The sequence below is a fragment of the Tenrec ecaudatus genome, chromosome 7, assembly GCF_050624435.1.
Source record: "Tenrec ecaudatus isolate mTenEca1 chromosome 7, mTenEca1.hap1, whole genome shotgun sequence".
Classification (NCBI taxonomy): domain Eukaryota; kingdom Metazoa; phylum Chordata; class Mammalia; order Afrosoricida; family Tenrecidae; genus Tenrec; species Tenrec ecaudatus.
This window is the reverse complement of record NC_134536.1, coordinates 5,668,597-5,690,064: the sequence shown is the minus strand read 5'-3', so window position 1 is coordinate 5,690,064 and position 21,468 is coordinate 5,668,597. Positions and strand designations below refer to the sequence as shown.

Genomic DNA, 21,468 nt, shown 5'->3' with positions numbered 1-21,468 from the left:
GATGAACTCAAAGTCTATTGGTAGGTTTCTAGCTACAGAGGAGAATAAATCGAAGGTAAGATGACAGGCTGTGGAAGATCCCAAGATCAGCAGGTTACATGGCAAGATGTTACCTCAAGTCTGTAGAATTAGAGGTCAGGTATTGAACTAGACACAGTATCCAGACCCAGAAAACTGTAAGAATGTCCACATAGATTGGAAGTAGGCCACACAACCAACACAACCTCAGGTCAAATTCCCTTTTATTTGATTGATTGCTTATAACAGATCTCATCATGGAAATGATAACATGAAATCTCATCATGGGCATGGCTATAGCTTAACTGTCAACACTGAATGCTGGCCCCGCCAAGTGGACACAAATTTAACTGACTCCAGGAGCTTCATATTAGAAATCTTTGCTGTGCCTAAAGACATCAAATATATATATTCTTTCCTTTTTATTTTCTTCTTCTAGAAGTTTTACATTTTCCCTTTAGGTCTATAAGTCATTCTGTATTAATCTCTGTATATGGTGAAGGTATGAATTGATGGTCACTTCTTTTTGGCATAAAGATGCTCAATTTTGTCGGAAAATTTTTTTTGAAAATACTCTTTTTTTCCCCACTGAATTAGCATTTAATTTGTTGAAAATTACTTATGCATATTCATGTGGGTTTCTGTCTATGTCTCTAGTGTCAGTTGACCATCTTTGTGCTGTCTTCACAATGTGTTGATTACTGGATAAAGCTTTATAAAGAATCTTGAAATCAGATCTGTTAGTATTCCAATTTTTTCATTATTTTTCAAAGTTGACTTTCCTAGGTCCTATGAAATTTCTATGAATTTCATAATTGTGAATTTCTGCCAGAAAAAGCTTGTTAGTATTTTAGTAGCAATTACAGTGAATACATAGTTCAATTTGCAAAAAATTCATAGTTACCTAGTGCTATAGTAAGTAGATGTTACTGTACTAATACATACTATTAACAGTATGGTATTGGCAAAGAATATGATTATACTGTGGACTGCTTGAAGAATGAACAAAGAAGTTCTCTTGGAATAAGTACAACCAGAGTATTCTTTAGCAGCAGGCATGATGAAAGGTCATCTCACACACATTGAATATGTTGGCAAGAGGGAGCAATCCTGGAGAAGGATATCATACTTGATAAAGTAGAGGGTTAGCAAAAAAAATAAAGGATGACCGCCAAGAAGATGGATTGATTGACCATGGATGCACAACTGGTCATGCGACAGTTGTGAGGATGGTTCCGGATTGGGCAGTGTACGGTCTCTGTGAATTGGAGCTGATTCAAGGGCACCTACCAGTACCAAGAGCAGCAGTAACACAAATGCCAGCGAATGGCGCTCGTAAAGAAACTTCCAGATTCTCATAGTTCTGGAGGCTAAGGTCCAAATCAGAATCTAGATATGTAAATTTCTTTGGAGAAACTTTCACCTGGTTTCTAGTGTCTGTGTGATCCTGGGGTTCCTTTGCTTGTAGACAACCCTACCCTGTCACTTTGTCTTCTCCGTGTGTCTTTATCTTTGTGTGCATCCTGGTCTTTTTATTTTATGTGATATTTTTGAAAAAAAAATAGTTTTTTCATTTTATTTTGTTATTAATGAATAACTACTGATCTAGTATTTCACATGTAGATCATGTAAACACCATATAGAGTGTAGTAAACAGTTAAATAAGAAATGCACTGGCCTTCAATGCCAGAATCTTTGAATAGGAGGTCATAAGTATAACTAAGTGTGCAATACAATCAATATAATTGACACGATGATAAAAAACACCTCACAATAAACAAAATTTAGTTCATATGATTTTAAAAAACTAAACTGCATTTAGTGCAACATTATATTTTATCGCACACATCATCTCCCATGCTGGAGAGACTTACTGAACTAGAATATACTGTATACACTTGAGTATAAGCCAACCAAATATCCGCCGAGGCACCCAGCTTTACCACAAACACTGCATAAGAATGTGCTGACAACGTGGCTTCTACACCAGTATATACAGTACAATGCCATTTTTCAAACTTAAGGGAAAATGTGGACCTGAAAAATGTTACATCCATGTATACATTTAATGGTATTGCCCATTGAGTTAGATTTATTTTATGGTTTGCTGTGCCATGTCTGCTACCCTCCATAACAACCCAAATCATTATTCCACCACAAAGATCTATTTCTGTATAGAGTAGAAAGAAAAGGTGGTAAAAAACAAACCAGATTCTTTCAGCTCCAACCATTGTGTCTCGAATACCGTGGCATGTACCCCTTGCTTGCCCTAGTGCTGATTTTTAACCACATTCTTGCACATCCTGGGCTTGTGCTCCACGTGAAGACCCCAGCTGCCTCAGGGCAGTATCTCCATCCTGGATACCTGGGCCCATCCTTTCTGGATCCAGACCACCTGAATCAGTTTTGTTAAGTACTTCCCTTGCACACTGCACAAGGCTTCTTCTCCATTCTCCCCTGGTGGTGCACTTGTTTCCAGAAGCATCAGCTCGTCTTCTTGAGTGGATCTGGAGGCTTCTAAGAAAGTCACTTCATGATCTGCATCAAGATCCTTCTTGTTTCCACAGAGGATGATCACAGTGTCCCGACTAGCCAGCATTCTGGCATCTGTTGGCCAATTAGAAAGCGCATTATAGGTTTCTTGACATAGGTCTTGGACACGGCGTCTGTGACATCTTGGAGCAGTATGGCCTGGTCATTTTTATTTTTAATCAAATAATTCAGAAGTTAATAGGTTTAGCGTCTACCTGACACTGGCGTTACCTGGGCAGAATGATTATATTATTATTATATTATATTATATTATATTATATTATATTATATTATATTATATTATATTATATTATATTATATTATATTATATTATATTATATTATATTATATTATATTATATTATATTATATTATAATGCATTATGGAAGTTGGTTATACAACATTACATCTCATTATGGAAAGTGATGGAATTATACTATATTGCATTACATAATATTACATATGTAATCTGCTCCACCCAAGGCCAATTGCTTAATCTTGAAGAAGGACATCATGCTCGGTAAAGTTGAGGGTCAACCAAAGAAGAAGGCTCTCAGTGAGATGAATTGACACAATGGCTGCAGCAAAGGCTCAAAGATGGCAATGATTATGAGGATGGCATAGGACTGGGCAGCGTTTCATTCTGCTGTCTATGGGTCCCTATTCATCAGAACTGACTCACCAGCACCACCACCAACAACTACCCCATGCCAAGAACTAGACCATGACAGTGGGGCGGGAGGAAGCCTCAAGGAACCAGAGGCATATTGTGTGTTTCATCGGTGCTATACTGTGCCCTAGTTGGCTCATCCCTTCCTCGTGATCCTTCTGTGAGGGAATGTCACATTATCATGACCCCAGTCCTGCCTTTCACTTCAGGTTAGACTGGAGCATGTGCACAGGTACAGATAAGAGATCACGATACACAGAATCCAGGAACAGGAAGGGGAGTAGGGATACCAGGAGCATAGGGGTAAGGTCAGAGAGGAGGGTTGGAAGAGGGAACCAATCGCGATGAACACATAACTACTGCCCACCACCACCACCACCACCCCAGGGGGATGAACAACAGAAACTATGAGGAAGGGAGACAGTGGTCGGAGTAAGATATGAAAATAATAATAATTTACAATTTATCAAGGGGTCACAAGGGTGGGGTGGAGAGAGGGGAAAAACAGGAGCTGATACTAAGGGTTCAATGGAAAGTAAATGTTTAGAAAATAATGATGGCAACATATATACAAATATGCTAGATATAACTGATGTATGGATTGTTATAAGAGCTGTAAGAGTCCCCAATAAAATGATCTTTTAATAAAAATAAAATAAAGAAAGAAAGAACAAGACTAGTATTTGGGCCAAACAATTGGGAATTATGCCCTAGCTAACACCAAGCTAACACATAAAATTAGCCATCACAGAGATCTTAGCAATGTCAAGTCTTCTGATCTGTGGATATCATATTCATTAGTCTTTTATGATTTATTTCTGGAATACATAGTGTTTTTCAACATATAAACCTTATCATCTTTATCTGCTTTAAAATGTTAATTTTTAATTATGAATGTTTTTATTTTTCTATATATATCTTTATCTCTTTTGATACCTATGTCCTAGTGTCCTGAGAGTTTTTTTAAATCCATTTTTAATGGATTTAATCTGAGTAATATACTGCAGCCATGGAGATGAATATGTATATATCCAAAAGTGCATATTTGGATGATTTCTTGGACAAGGCACTCTTCAGCACTTCAGAGCTCTTTCTTTGTACTCTGCTCTGTAAAATCTGGCCACCACTGTCACCTGGGCTTCTCTGTCCCATCTTCCTGACTCAGGTATTTGCTGGGTTGCCCTGGACCTGCCTATCCTGGTTTTGTCCTAAAAGTGATTAAGGCTCGGGAAATCACAGCATTGACCTCATCTGTTTCCTGTCTCTTGGGGCTCAGTGCCATTCACTGGTATCTAGTGCACTTTAGTTTCTTCATCCATCCATTGCAGACATCATCTGTTCAGTTTCTACTGATATGGACGTGACACATTGCAATTTACCTGACTAACCCCTTTCCTTAGTTCTTCCTGTTTCTCCCTTTAATATAGCTATGCTCTGATAGTAACCCTGGAAACTTCAGATACAGTATTTAAAGCACACTGTTTTACTGCATCCTCTGTAGATCGAATCTCTTTATGCGGTGCTTTCCAAGATACTTCTTTCTCCTTTTTGACTTCTCCTCCTCCTGTTGGCTTCCACTTCTCAACCATTACGTTTCAACCCAGAGACTTGGTAATACTTTTTATTTTATCCTTTAACCAGAAAGCATTATCTACATACTGGTTGATTTTGGATGTTAGATAACCAGTGGATAATATTTAACTCCATTATGAGAATTCAACATTTGTTCACTGTGCAATAGAAGGGCCAGCTAACTAGTTAGGGAGGGATATTCTTACTTCAACCTCCATCCTCAAAACACACAGGCCTTTCTACCAGTAACATTCCCTAATGTAAAGTTCAAATATATTTTCTCTCTGTCTGCACTCCGTTTTCCCATACAAATGTTCTTGTCCGTGTATGTGGGCGTGTGCGTGTGCACGTGCGCACACACACATTCCTTTCATTTGCTTTTGATGTTCATTTTTGCTTTTGCTATTTCTGCGATCCGAAGAGCCCTGGTGGTGCAGTGGCTACCCATTGCACTGCTAACCTCAAGGCCAGCAGCTGGACACCACCAGCCCCTCCTCGGGAGCAAGATGTGGCTTTCTATTCCCATAAAGAGCTAGGGTCTCAGAAACCCACAAGGGCAGTTGTACCATGTCATGTAGGATTACTGTGAGTCAGAATTGACTCCATGATGGTGAGTTTGAATTTTTGAGATTTCTTCCAAAGAATCCAGCCGTTTTCCAGATCCCTGCCCTCACCCAAACCCCCGCTCTTCTCGGAGCCTTCCATCATTTCCTGGAAAATGGGAAAGGTGGGGCAGGTCACTTTGAGAATACAGCCACGGAATCACTACTTTCCATGAAACTATTGGGAAGCAGAGGAGGCACAGCCTCTTTCCATTGTTCCTTCTTCCCGGGAAGTTATATTAATGGCGGTAACACGCTCATTCTTGTCATGTGTCAAACAGGGTGAGGTCTCATACTGTGTGCACACGCCTGCTCATCACATGCGGACTCTTCTTTGAAGTCTTTACTGCAAGGAATAAATGGAAAACAAAGCATCAAGTTATCTCCTGTTTTGCTAAGGGTACAGCCGTCTTCTCATAATCCGAACCATCCTCCTCACTCCATTGATCTTTATGCAGTACTAAATATAGGGTTACAGTATGAGATTGACTGAAGTATTGCTATACGACATGGTGAAAACAAAGTCTTCATAATTTTCCCCATGAAAATCTGTTTTCTGTGTGTGGTTGTTCTCTCTCTGCTGTAGGTTGCCCAGCATATATTAATGTTTAGAATTTCTCATTTAACTCCATGGTAGTTATGCTTTACCATTTTGCTTCATTTGTTGGGATTTAATAGTCCCTTGTACATAAAACTGAAATTTATGGCCGCATTCATTTATTTTCTTCCACAGATATCGTAGGACTCCTTCACATTTTATCAGGAGCCATAAATTTGTTTCCCCTAGAGCCAGCAGCTAGTTTTCCTGCTGACCTAGAGGCATGCATGCAATTTAGTCGGCGGATTTTGAAAATTTGAGTGATAGCACATTACAGTAGAATAATGAACCAATAAAAAATTTTATAGCATTCAGAAAAATTATTTTTCAGGCATTCACACTGTCATTTCACGCGTTAAAAATTATTCCAGGATCATAAGTTAGGCCATGTATTCCTAATGCTTAAAATACCCACCGACCTTTCCTGGTGATCACATGACTTGGTCTGCCTGCAAGATACTCAGTGTGCTCGGTTTAGAAAGGCTGGGCCAGGCATTTGTAACTAGATTATTTACCTTTAGGTAACAGAGCAAACTCCTTGTGAGTCCTTCCACATGGATCGTTAGTGTTCCTCTCGTGTGGAGTGCGAGGGATTGGCACCATTGTAGCTTTTGTCTTGGGGTAGGGTCTGCCAGTGTATGGCCTGGGCATCTCCCTTTCTAAACTTGAGCGATTTCCTCTGCAGATGGAAATGCCGCTCCATGTTCATTATCCTACTGTGGGGATCGAGTGAACTGTCCCTGGCAGAGAAAACACCATGCCCAGCTACATGGAACTCCCCAAGCATTATGTGTTCACCCTCCAGTAGCTTTCATACTCTCCACACATCTGTTAACATGTAATTGGGCTGTCCTATAACCCAGACCTTTAAGGATTTTATTAGATTCTAATCTGCTCAGTGCTTTAGCCACGATGGACCGTGAGTTATGTGCTCAGGAAGGCATACTAACGCTTACGAGCCACTAAGGTACTATTTGGTGTCTGCCTAATAACGTCACTGGCCTTTGCCGCAGCGGACAAATGCACCTAATCCAGTAAGGAAGAACGCCCTCCCGAGGCGCTCCCCCAGCGACGGGAGCTGCCATACCACGCACGTTGTTCTTATTTGGGTTACAGAGGAAGTGTTTGAAACTGAGCGTGGCAGCTATCCATAGGGCTATTTCTGGGTTCCATTACGGCGGATGAAGAAAATCGTCATGCTTTTCCAGTACCCAGTCCAAGTCAAAGAAAAAGAAAGTCCCCAGCTACGCATTTTTAGATTGGAGCTTGGCAAGTAAATGCTTTTATCCAAATGAAGAGCTGATGGAGCTTATTCATATCCTCGTTCGTCATCCGGGCGTTGGTTTCTAGTTGCTTCACGTTTCTGCTGTATTTCAGTTCAAGGGCTGCAATGAAACACCGCTATTTGTCCCACAAGCATTCTGAAATCTTCCCGCTTCGTTGCAAGAAAAGCAATACGAATATTCTATAATATATGGTCTTCCATCAGTTGGAAATTTTCTTTTTCAGTTGTTAGTCTCGATCTTAATTGTGACTATGAACCGGAGCCTCTCAGATGAGTGATACAGTTTCCAACTTCCCAAACACACTCTTCATTTTCCCTAGACTGGGCCCAAATTGCTCTGTTTGCATTTATAGTCAGAAATTGATTGGGTTGCTGTGGAAACTGGAAAAGTGAATTGCTGGGTTGAGGGAAAGGAAAAAGAGCATGGAGTATGAAGTGGCGTTATCATCCATGCCTGCCCTCCTCCCTGACTGTCTTTGCGATTCAGGACATTGATAGACGTTCCACGTCTGAATCCAAACATTTCCCTTCAGAAGATGGCTTTGTGAGTAGTGTTAACCCTGTAATTTGATTTGATACCAAATGCGTTGATTACATATTTAATTTGTTTCTGCACTGAACTATTTTTTTCTTTACACAAAATGAGATTTGTTTTCATTTTGCTCATGTTTCCAATGCACATCTCAGGAGGGAAACGCAAACAAACCTGGAGCATGGTAAAGTACTGCCTGGAAACCAGACTCCAAAGCATGCCAATGGCCCAACATGCTCAACTCACTGCCATTGAGCTACTGCCGACTCGTATCAACCTGATAGCACAGGGTAGAGCTGCCTCTGTGGATTACCAAGACTGTGCATCTTTATGGGAATAGAAAGCCTCATCTTTCTCCTGAGGATCATCTGGTGGTTTCAAACTGTTTACCTTGTAGTTAGCAGGCCAACCTGTAACCCACTAAGCCACCAGAGCTCTTAGTTGCCCAACAAGAAGACCCCAAATCAAGTGAGGTAAATTCAGATGGGAAGGTAGTTTTAATCTCCGGGTCTACAGAGATACCGGAAGAAATAAGATCTAGTTTATGCATAGAAGCAGTAGCAGCCACATGAAAGCGAAGATGTAAGATGCATCCCCATTGGTTAGCAATGCCTTTAAAGGGTTTGCGTGTTCAGTGTGAGAGTTGGCATGGAGGCAGAGGTCACCCAGCGTTAACATGGTTCATCCAGGCAATGGGGTGTGACAACAAAATAAGGACGTGGCCTTGAATGGAGTCTGAAATGGCCAACTCTTCCAACATGCTCATCTTCTCCCCTGATTCCACCCTTGGGTATATTTCCTCACATCCTTGTTTTGTTCTGCCGCAACATCCCACAGAACCTCACGAACCTTTGAGGGAATGCCTTAAAATCAGTCAGAGGCCAGCCAAATGCAGTGTCCAGAGCCAGAAGTCAAAGTTGTCTAAAATCCACAGCAGGTCTTTTTGGTTTTACCAAAGCTTAGTCAGGAAACAGGGATATCGCTTTCCAGATGAGGTGAGGTGATGTGTTTCAGGTGATGTGTCTGGTGGTATACGTGCATATATATGTATACACAAAACATACATGTATATGCAAACATATATATAATTGTGTGTGCGCGTTTATATTGAGGAACCTTGGTGGTGTAATGGTTACGCATTGGGCTGCAGTCCAAAAGGTCAGCAGTTGGAAACCACTGGCCACTCTGCAGGAGAATCAGGCTTTCTGCTCCAGGAAACAGTTACAGTCTCAGAAACCCACTATAGGTTAGCACAGACTCAGTGGCAGTGTGTGTGTGTGTGTGTGTGTGTGTGTGTTTGTGTGTGTGTATGGTTTATATGAGTTTCCCATCCCAAACTCAGTGTCATGGAGTCGAGGTAAAGGACAGGGTAGAACTGCCCCTATGAGTTTCTGAATTGAAGTACTTGCTGATGAAGATCACAGATTGTAGTCTTCAATATACAACTCAATGTAAAGAAGACCCTAAACCCTACAACTAGACCTATAGGTAACATCATGATGAGTGAATGAAAGTTGAAGTTGTCGAGGATTTCATCTTGTTTGGGTCCATAATCAATGCTCAGGGAAGCAGCAGTCAAGAGATGTACACAAGACCTTTAATTTTAGAGTATTGTAGGGCAAAGATGTTACTTTGAGGATTAAGTTGCGTGTGACCCAAGCCAGGGCATGCTCCAAAGCCTATACATGTGAAAAGTGGACATTGAGTAAGGAAGGCTCAGGAAGATTCGATGCATTTGAATTGTGGTGCTTGAGAAGAATGTTGAAAGTACCATGGGCTACTAAAAGGACAAACGTATCTGTGTGGGAAGAAGTAAGGGCAGAGTATTTCTTAGAGGCAAGGCAAGTCTTCATCTTACATATTTTGGGCATATTATCAGGAGAGACTGGTCCCTGGAGAAGGATGCCATGGTTGGTAAGGTTGAGGGGCAGCCCCTCAGAGATGAACTGATACTGTGGCTGCATCAATGGGCTCAGGCTTCGGAACGAAACACTGCATGGTCCTGTGCCATCTTCACAATTGTTTCTATGTCGCTACATGTTGGAGCTGAATCGATGACATCTACCAACAACAACAGATCCCATCCAAGGAAGGCAATAGATGGTGTTTTTAGTAACACTATCTACTAAGGGAGAAACAGGGTGTGTCTTAGTTCACACCCTCTACTGAGATCAGGTGTCAATCCCACTTTCATGTCATAGCAAATGCCCTCCAAAATAGAGTTCTAGCCATGTAACATATAACATACTAGATCACATCAGGAATTGTGGCTAGAAGGACCATGTTCACTGACTGTAATGTGATCGTTTTACTAATGGATGGTGTTATTTATTTAAGTCGGTCTGTTAGTTAGCTAGAAGATGTCCTCAGGGAATCGTTTTGATTCAAGATTTGGTGTGTCGGGGTGTAGTGTCAAGGAACCTTCTCAGTCTCAACTAGTATGGCAAGCCTGAACTTTTTAAGAATTTGGGTTCCGTTCCATTTAGTATGCTGCTGATCAGAACAGTCAGTAAATGAAGTCATGCACCAGTTAGTCTTGTCTTTGTGTAAATGAGGTCATGGTTTGTGTAGACTTTGATTCCTGTGAACCAGCATCTTCTCTGAATCTTTCTTTTCCATCTTTCTCTTTTACTGTGAATGCATCTAGACCAGGAGATGACTGCTTGCATGCATTTATTTTTGACACTTTTCCCTCCATACATGATTGATGTAAAGCCAATGTACATAATACAGGTTTTGAGATTTCTTTAATAATGTGATCATTACATCTGCTGTTATCATTTTATCTAAGATACGTCATTTTAATTATGTATTGATGAGTTTAAATTTTTCCACACATAATCATATAATATATGAATGGAATCTTTCTTCCTTCATTTCCAACATTTTTCTTGTCTTACTGGGTGGGCCAGACTTCTAGCTTATTGTAGAACAGATGCTATAACAGTCAGCATCTTTGCCTTCTTCTCTAACTCGGATAGCAAGTTTCCATATTTCAGTATAAAGTATATTTCAAGGAGTTTTACTTCAGATTCCCTTAATCTAATTAAATGAATTTTCTAAAAACATATATCCTAAATAGATGTTGGTTTTGTTTTATATCTATTGAGATGATCACTGTGGTGAACTGAATTGATCTGGGATGACTCTTCCATCCGTAGTCTTTGTGACACCCACCAAATGACTGGGTGGGAGCATAATACATAAGGTCCACAGGACTCCAACTTGGGGATTAACCAGTTTTGCCTTTCCTTTGGGTATAAAAGCAATCTCAGAAGCAGGAAGAGATGAATCCTGGGGCCACCAAGAAAGAAAAGCCATCAGTGGTGGAAGCACAGAGGAACCAGGGGTCTCAACACTGAGACCACGAGGCTTCCTGGCCCCCACAATGAGGCAGAGGGTCAGAGGCTACTTGGCTGAGAGGCCAATGCCCAGAGAAGGGACATGCCTGCCAGCACAATTGGGTGAGGTGCTGCAGATCAAAGAATTATACCTTAACATTTTGTAGCCTGTTAACTTCCTAAAAAAGCCTATGATCTTGAGTATTGTCTGTGAGTTCTATGTGGCCAATAAATAAATGATTGAACTCAGCAGAAAAGTCGAGTGCCCTCGGAGGGAGGGACAGTTGGTGTCAGAATAAGGTGGCGGAAGATGGAGGGTGGTGGCATGTCTGACTTCTGGCTCATAGGAATCAGCCTTGGACCAGTTTGGAGTTGTATTCTTCTTCTCCCTCCTGTAGCTGGAGAGGGACAGATGTGGCCCCACACCGTTCCTCATTGGTATGCTTAGAATCTTCTCTGATGTTTGCTTATGAATGTTTTATGTATGGTCACAAATGATCCTGTCATATTCTTTCTTTTCATGTCCTGTTGAAAATTACTGTATACTGTGAAACCAAGAATAAAACTGGCATTAGGAGACTAAAGCCCATGTGGTTCAGTGTACACCTATGTACACACTTGATATGCACAAAGATGAGAACCAGTGGCTTAAGCGTCACAGTAGGGAGGTTTTATTACTAGTTTTATCCTAAATCAGCTGTGTGATGCTTTTCAAGTCATTGTTCCCCTTGACCTCTCCCCCTTTTTTTTTGGTAAAATAAGGCATTTAAAGGTGTTATTTTTGAAGCCTCATTCAATTCTAGAGTCCTGTGATAGGCAGAGGGTTGACTTTCTCATACCTCTAAATACAAAGGGGCTTAAGCAAGTTTCTGGAAAAACACCATTATCTTTCATCCCATTCTTCCACAAAACCTTCCAAGCCTCGTTCTATACTTAAATGCATGTTATCCTATCTGTAGATGGAAGAAATAAATCTTGTATTATACTCGTGTATAAGCTGGGTTTTACAGCACATTTTTAATGCAGTTAAATTTAATGCAGTAAAATTAGGTGCCTCAGCTGATATTCAGGTCGGCTTATACTCAAGTATACATGGTAGTTGGCCAATTTGCATCCAGTGGTCATTTGGCTTCATTGACTTTATATTTTCCATACTCTGAAGGAGCCCTGGTGGCATAGTGGGTTACATGTTGGGCTTCTAGCCACAAGGTCAGCAGTACAAACTCACCATCTGCTCCAAGGGAGAAAAATGAGGCTTTCTGCCTGAGCTAGAGCCTCAGAAACCCACAGGGGAAGTTCTGCTCTTTCCTACAGAGTCACTAAGAGTCGGAATTGACTCAATGGCAGCGAGTGTGAGTTTTGTGCTCTGTGTAGATCCCCTGGTTAGCTATTGGGCTGATAGCCACAAAATCAGCAGTTTGAACCCACCACCCAATTCAATCCACAGGAGAGAGATGAGATGTTCTGTTCCTGTAGAAATGTCTAGCATTGGAAACCCTATGGAACATGTCTGCTCTCGCTTGTAGGGCTGATATGCATCAGAATGGACTCAGTGGCTATAGTTTTGTAATAGAATCAATCCATTATCTTATATCCTCAGAACATAGTATCTTCCCTTCATTAATAGTTAGGGTTACCGATGTTTCTCCATCACTTTGGGGCCAATGGGTAAGCACTTGGCCATCAACTGAAAGCATGGTGGGTCAAACCCAGGCAGAGAGCCCTAGGAGGACAGGCTGGTCCATTTGTTTCTGGAAGGTCACATGCTTAGTAATTCTATACAACAGTTCTGCTAACTCTCAGGGCATTACTATGAGTTAGAGTCACTGGAGAACAAACAATAACAATGACAACAACAATGCTTTTCCTCCACATTGACCAGATTTATATGTTCTTCGTCAGTGAGAGACTTGACATATGAGAGGGCTTCGGGACTTTACTGGAAAAGGGACATTATCTTTCAATTCTTTCTGCCCATGAACTTTCTGAAGCTCCCCAATCCCTGAAACGACCATGAAGATATTTGTGAATATCTTAGCTATGGTTTTCTAGAAAGGAGTCCAAGCCAGGGATTCTTGTGCCAATGGTCTATTACAAAGCTGGATGATCTTCTAGTTTCCAGGATGATCTGGTTCCAACTGGCCCCAAGAAGACTCGTTTGCACCTGGGCTTCATTTCTGCCTGGAGTCCAATGAGTCAATCATTAGATGTGGACTATTGCAGGTAGAGGTCTTACCTTTCAATTCCTAGGGCCATGACCCCCAGCCTCCTCTGAGCGAGGTTCTCGCACAACCCAAGAAGAATCCTCTGAGAAGGTCGTGAGTTTTGAGCTGTCAGCCACAGTGCCCACAGGGACTGCTGGGGACCTGCATGGGGCACCCACAGCCTTTCACAGACTCTGAGTAGAATATTCACCCCTTCACACATGAGTGACCATTGAAGGCACGTTCGGTGGCAGGAAGGCATGTAGTGTGCTTGAAGAGTGCTCTGATGGACACCCCTAGAGAACTGAAGCAAGTGATAGCAAAGGAGAAGGAAAAAACGATGCAGCCGAGGACTCACGGTCCAGAGTCTTGGAGAGCAACAGGAGATTGCATATTGAGTGCCATGGAAAGCCGATGAAGGTAGGTGATTTCTTCATGTGACCCGGGACCTCAGGAGGCTAGCTGGGCTGGAGAGTGAATCAACAGATTCTGGAAATTTCCAAGAAAACCCCCAGCTCCATGATTCACTAGAAGGACTTACAGAACTCAGAAGAACTGTTATGCTCATGGTCATGGTTTATTATAGTGAAAGGCACAGATTGAAATCAGTGTGAAGCAGAGTGTAGGAATGACTAGCTATGGGACATCCAGTTGTCTATTCCCAGGGACTGGTGTAAACAACAGCTCTTTTTCTCCCCTGCAGTAATTTCTAACAACATATACAGTTTTGTCTCCAAATGAGAAGCTCATCTTAACCTTGCTGTCTACACTTTTTACTTGGGGATCAGTCAATGAACTTGGATGGCCACCTATGCTACTGATATTAGCCTCCAGGGGTCAGACTGATACTAAGCATCACAGTCAGGTTAGCCTTCCCAGCAGGGTCAATTTTACGGTGTCCTAGGGTCACTGTGCATTAGAATTGACTCTGTCACAGTGAATTTGAGCTTGATGTGCCCTTAGAACCATGAACAGGGTCACCATCAGTTGGAATGGACTCAATGGCACTGGGTTTGGGCTTTAGATTTTTTTGGTGTGGCCCACGCCCCAAATAAATAAAGCCACTCTTATGAGGCAGGAGGTTCTAAAGACTTCTTCACTAAATTGGGCTGCAGTGTACAATTACTCCCAGGGCTATAGGTAAGGACCACACCTTTCTTTAAAAACAAACAAACACCAACCCCTTGTTTGCAAGCCCAGTAAGACTTGGTTTACTTTATAGGACTGAGTAGAAGTGCTGCCCCTCTGGGTTTCCAAGGTTATCGGCTTCCGTCTTTGTTCAAAGTTACACTCCACCCACTAATGGCAAAGAAAGCATTTCAAGGTTTTTTTATAGTCAAATTTTGATCAAGCATGCAATCAAAAGGCATTGATGATTATAGCTTATTAGAATGTGAAGCTATTGGAATGTAAGAGCAAGAAGAAGGATTCAGAGCTGGAGAATAAAACCTTGAAAGTAGAAAAGAAGCTGAGTGGCTGTGATAGAATTTTGCAAGACCAAAGACCCGGTCACTGCAAGTACCGCTTTTCAGCAACAATGCCAATGTGGACCTTACCACATGGGAAACACAGGAACCCAGTTGACTCCATCTCTGAAACGACCATGGAGAAGTTCACTGATATTATCAATCAGCTATCAGTAACTTGGAGGAAGGAGAACTTTGTTCTGACATGATGCCTCATGGTAGATGGGATATCTGAAAGGTCTTTAAAACTAAAAAATATTTCAGCAGGTTGAAAATAAATTCACCCTAAGCCAAAGAAATGCTGTGAAAAAAAAAGCCAAGAAGTTATGTACAAGATAGTTTATTTTCTACATAAAAATTTAGAATTAAGACTAGAAAATATTTATTATGGATCATACCGGCTAAGGATTTTGGTCTTCAAATCTCTCCACTTGGACAGCCTTTTGGGGTATTAAAGAGTAGGGATTGTGAGGGACACAGAATTCTTCTTCTTCTTATTGTTCTGCTTGAGTTTTTTCATTTAAAGAGCAGTCATTGTTTGTTGTTGTTGTTCTTTTGGATGTTCTTTAGAATATGTTCCAACTCAGATCAACCCAACAACAGAACGGAATACTTCTGGGTCCTGCTCCATCCTTACTGTTGTTGTTATGCTTGAACCTATTGTTGTAGTCCACCATGTCAATCCATCTCTCAGAGGGTCTTCCTCTTTTTCCCTGACTCTCTACTTTTACAAGTATGAAGCCCCTTCCCAGGGATTGGTCTCTCCTGACAACATGTCCAAAACACATGACACAAAATCGCCACCATTCTCGAGTCCAAGGGGCGTTGCGGTTGTACTTCAAAAGACGGAGATGTCTGATCTTCTGGCTGCTCATGATATATTTAATATTATTTGCCAGCACCATAATACAAATGCATCAATTCTTCTTACATGTTCCATATTCATTGTCCAGATTTCACATGTATATGAGTTGATTCCGCAAGTGCTTCAGGTCCTCCACACTTTCAGCAATCAGGATTGTATCATCTGCATATCATAGATTGTTCATAGCCTTCCTCCAATCCTGATGCCAGATTCCTCATGTAACTCAGCTTCTTTGATGATTTGCTCAGCATATAGATTTATTAAGTATGGTAAGAGGATACAAACCTGTTGCACACCTTTCCTGATTTTAAGCCATGCAGTATTACCTTGTTCCGTTTACACAACTACCTCATGATCGAATGCACAATATCTGCATGAGCACAAGGTTTTAAGGATCCACACTGTCAAATGCCTTGGAATAGCCAATAAAACACAATTAAACACCTTTCTGGTATTCTCTGTTTTTAGCCAAGATCCATCTGACATCAGCAATGATAACGCTGGTTCCATATCCTCTTCAGGATCTGTCCTGTACCTCTGACAGATCCCTGGAAATGCACTGCTGCCACCGTTGCTGGGTGAGCTCCAGCAGCGATTGAAGCACTTGCCGATGAAGATTAAGGATCGCAGCCGTCTGTGTGGATTACAACTCAATGTAAAGAAGACCAAAAGCCTCACAACTGCACCCATAGGTAACATCATGATAAATGAAGAAAGGGTTGAAGTTATCAAGGATTTTGTCTTGCTTGGATCTACAGTCAGTGTTCATGGAACCAGCAGTCGAGGGATTAAAAGATGAGTTGAATTGGGTAAATCTACCACACAAGACCTCTTTAGAGTATTCAAAAAGCGAGGTTATTACATTGAGGATTAACGTGCACATGACTCAAGCCGTGGCATGTTCAGTGGTTTCATATGCAGTGAAAGTTGGACATGGAATAAGGAAGACCGACAGTGTGGCGAGAATGCCCTGGGTTCTGACTTCTGATCTGTTCATTGTGACTAGTGCGGTAAGCGATGTGAACAGGATTTGTATTCTGCTGCTTTTGAAGGAAACTTGTTTCTAAAATCGATTTTACATATATTTGTTACATAAAGAGCAGTGAGTAATCAATTGTGGAAGGTGATCATTCTGCATGTTTTCAGACACTATCTTTTCATTCATGATAGGACGTCTATTGATTTGATTATGATATTGTTTTACAGTAAGATATAAGCTTGATTTATATTCTCTCGTTCAGTATTTATGTGAGTTTACCAGGTGTGTGTATTATTTTATCTCTGTAGTTACAGGGAATGTGCCAGGTTTTCTTCTTAATGACACTTAGGGATGCATTTAACTTAACAAAATCCAACAAAGGGCCTATTGGTTCTGGTTTAATGGAACCATTTCATGACCCTGGCAGACTCTCACTTTTTTTTTTTTTAAATACTAGACTCACACAAACCAGAAGTATCCAGACTTTTAAATTTACAATTTCCACCCAAACCTTAAATGCCCTTGATTAATAAAAATGCACGTGACAGCAAAGTGCAGCCCTGCTTTTAAGCTGTTAGCGAGAACATAAAGCGATTATGGCTTGCAGTAAGTGTGGTTATGGCCCTAGGATGTTCCCTGAGGGACTCTGCAGACTCTTGCACTTTCCTTAAGACTGACCCTGCCTCCTTGAGAAGCCGCGCTGAGGAGAGCTGCAGAGACGGAGCGCTGGCAGGTCAGCCTCTCCTGGCGCTGACAGGGCTCCGATAGAAACCTAATTTACAGTCTCAGAAGCATATCCATTATCCTTCTGATTTTAAAATAGAACATACATCAGCAAAATGATAAGAGAAAGTACTTAAGAATTATGAAAGTCAAGGACTATTTCCTTTCATAAGTCACAACCCTTTTGGCAATAGTATTACCTTAAGTTATAGAGGAGTTTCATATGATTCATGTGTCCTGTCCTTTGGAAATTAGTATCACAGTACTCCAACTATTGATAATCTCATTATCACGGATTAACTCTTGGCTCCCTTCTGTAATTAGCTTGATGATCTGTTCGGCATTTAGGGAATCCTTTACAAAATGGATGTGCCCATGAATATTGCTGCTGTTAGGTACGGTTGAGCCAACTGTGACTCATGGTGACCCTGTGCACAACAGAATTGAACACTCTCCAGGCCCGCACCATCCTTGTCCCTGTTCTGTTCAAGCCATTGCAGCACCCACGCATTATTCAGTCTCACTGAGGGTCTGCCTCCTCTCCTCCACTAAGCGTGATGTGCTTCTCCAGGGACTGGTCTCTCCAAGAGCAGGAGCTGAAGTGGGACAAGGGAAAGGACACTTGGCTGTCATCCATTGCTGTAATGCAGTTAGTGAAGCTCTCTCTGGTGGTGCACTGGGCTGAGGGGTGGGTCCCTGAGAAGTTGACACTCCCAGCCACTCTGTGGGAGACAGATGAAGCAAGTTAGCTACCGTAAATATTGGAAACCATATGGAGCAGTTATATTCTGTCCTGTTGGGTAGCTATGAGTTGGAATTCACTCAACAGTCGTGACTTTGGATTGTTGTATACATACACATGGGTATGCCCCCACCCTCCAAATTGAATTTAAAAAAATCTATGTATATGTTGTTTTTTTTTTTTTTTTACAAAATAACCATGTCACCTTCAAAATACTGTCCGTTCCACTTAATACATTTGTCAAATCTACAATTCCGTTCCTGGAAACAGTTTTCAAACTCATCTGTTTAGAAGGCTGACAGCACCTCCCTCATTTTTTCTTCACTTCTTCTAAGTCTTCAAATTGCTGTCCTTTCATGCCCCTCTGCATTTCCAGAAACCAAAAGAAGTTGCACGGAGCAAGGTTAGGTGACTCAGGTGCTTGGGACAAGAGAGGCATGGGTTTTTTTTTGCCAAAAACTGATGCACTGAGATGACTGCATGAGCAGATAGATGCATTGTCATGGTGGCAAAACCAGTTCCCCATCTGCCACACATCAGACCTTCTTGTCGCACGCTGTTATGCAATCTTTTCAGAACCTCAAATTAGAAAGCTTGATTAACACACTGACCTGGTGGAACAAACACCAAATGCAATACAAGTTGACTTTTTCATCCCTTTGGGAAATTGTTTGATGAATGTCCAGTACAAGGTTTGTCATCAATCAACATTTCACCTTTTTTGAAATGAAAAAAAAAAAAAAACCTCGTACACTTGAGTCTTTCCCGTAGTGTGGTCCTTGTAAGCTGTGTTCAACATCACAGCCGTTTCTGCAGCATTTTTCCCAAGCAGGAAACCAAATTTCACAACCACATGCTGCTATCATAAATTGGCAATCACAAAAAAATGAGGTTCTAGCAAAGCTGCTTCTGTGAAAAAAGTTCAGTGACCAGAGAGGACCATCCCAGGTGCCACCACTGGGGACACTAACTCATAGCCAGTTGCTCAGTGCTCACCTCCCCTGAGGGTTTCTGAGATGCTACCTCTGTGAGAGTAGAAGCCTTCTCCCAGAGAGCAGTTGGTAGTGTCAGATGCCTGGCCACACCGTTAGCAGCCCAAAGCATAGCTCACTATGTACCAGGGCTCCTCACCAAAAAGAGAGGCAGTTTGGATCTTCCCAGCATTCCTCAGAAGAAAGGTCTGGTGATCCACTTCAGAAAGATCATAGCCTTTGGAAAACCAGTGGAGCACTTTTCTTGGCCACACGTTTGCGGGGGGGAAGGGGGGGACGGGAGGGGAGGGGAGAGCTGTGAATTGGAATCAGTGGAATCGGCTTCCTTTACACAGATAGAGTTGCCAATACCTAAACATTTTTACCCCTTTGTTCATTAGAAAGACTCATCTATTTTTATTTTTCTGTACTAAATTTTTAAAATCTGATTTTGGCTTTTGCCATCCAGTGACCTCATAGAAATGAGATGGAGTACATTCCACATTAGTCTCTTTTCTCGAAGAGTTTGTGTAAAATGAGGATGATCTTATCTCTCAGTTTAATTGAACATTTCTGAAGCACTATTGGGATTTTTTTATGTGAACATCTACAAATAGTTGTCGAAGAACTACCTGTGTGTACAGTGTTTTTATAGCTATTTTTTTATATTGAAATCAATTTATGTAACTGCATCATGGAAGGAACAAAGGATCTATTTTATTTTATTTTTGTGGAGAATTACTCTATGAACTAATATAGGATATATGGTTGTAAGGATTCCAGGAGTCCTATAAAAATATGTCTGTACTCTAAATTTTGGTTGTAGAACTCTCTGACTGTTATTTGAGCCAAGGTGTGTTTCTTGGCTTATGTACGTGTGATGTGTGTTAATGTGTATGTGTGTGCTTGTTTATATGATGTTGCTGGTTTAATATTTTCCCCTGGGGTCCTTGGCCTATCAGGTGAAAGATGGAGCTGTTCTGAAATATCCATCCACAAGGGCCGATTTACCTATTTCTCTCAGTTTCATGTGTTTGTTTTGTTTTTACATAGTTTCAGGTAATCTCACTAGGTGCAAAAAATTGCATAAAATTCAGAATCATCTTCCCTTCCTGGTGACTAGAAATTTTACCATTATCTAGTGATTCTTTCTCTAATCTTTTTCTCACTTTAAAATCAAATGTATAGCCTGAGAGTCATATAACTACTGTACTTTCCTGTATTTAGTGATCCCTTCTCTGAAATTTTGAATATATTACTTCAATATTTTCATATCTTTGGGGTTTTTGAGTGGGTGACTCTCTTAAAAATAGGATCTACACTTTTAATTTTAAATCACATATATGCTGACAATTTGGGGAGAATTTGGCCTATTCACGTTGATTGTGATCACTGGTATACTTGGACCTAATTCTACTTTATTACTTTCAAATTTTCTTTGTGTTTTTAATACTATAGCTCTTTTTCTCACTTTCTGTCATTTAGTTTTTTTCACCTACTCTCTCTCTTTTTCTTGAATTATTAGTCTAGTTCTAATCCTTTAATCTTTGCTCTTCCTCTTGAACTTTGGTACCATGCATAATTTCCCTAATAAAATTTAAATGTGGGTTATGCGTTAATGTAAGAACACTTAAAGCATGACCTCCATTCTCTTAGCACACAGGCTGCCTCTTTATCCCCTCCCCCTGCATTTAATATCATTTTCAGAAGCCCACCTGCCTTACACATTATTTTAATTATTTTTGAACAGTTAGCTGGACATACGTATGTTCACCAAGGTGCTTGCTCAGCAGTCTTCCGAACATCCCAGACCATTCAGAAATCCTCTTCTTTCTTCCTGGAAAAATGGGCTTCCTTGCTGCTTTTAATGAAGGTCTCTTGGCGGTGACGCTATGTGTTGAGGAAAATGTTTTTATTTTACCATCACTCCTGATACGTAAGTTTAAAGCTCTAGAGTGATAGGATAATGGCCATTGGCTCTCAGATTTTCAAAGAGATTACTGAATGATCTTCACTAGCTAGAAGCCTGCCCTTCGTTTGTAGACGATGTGCTTTTGTTCCTCATTTTTGCATATTTTATAATATAATTGTGCATCATTATCATTTTTATAATTCCCTCCGAATCTTTTCCATTCAGCAGTTCCACTTTGATGTCTAGGTGCCCATTTGGCATTTATTGGGCTGCACATACATTGGGAATATTTTCTTGGGTCTGGGGGATTTGGAAAGTTTTTCATTATACTTCAAGATGTCTGCATCTCCTACTTTCTTCAGGGGTTGAAGACATATTGTTATGTTGCTTATGCCCTTTCCACCACATTTCTTAATTTTAGAAATATGTTTGTGTGATCTCTTCAGCTCCACTTCC

General features: G+C 41.0%; 1 protein-coding gene and 1 pseudogene across 1 annotated transcript in view; one reads left to right on the top strand and one right to left on the bottom strand.

Moving 5' to 3' along the window:
• Positions 1 to 21,468, top strand: part of PACRG (parkin coregulated) — a 555,979-nt gene that overhangs the window by 25,871 nt on the left and 508,640 nt on the right. The window lies entirely within an intron of this gene.
• LOC142453065 (ras-related protein Rab-4A pseudogene) lies at positions 2,301 to 6,595 on the bottom strand (annotated as a pseudogene).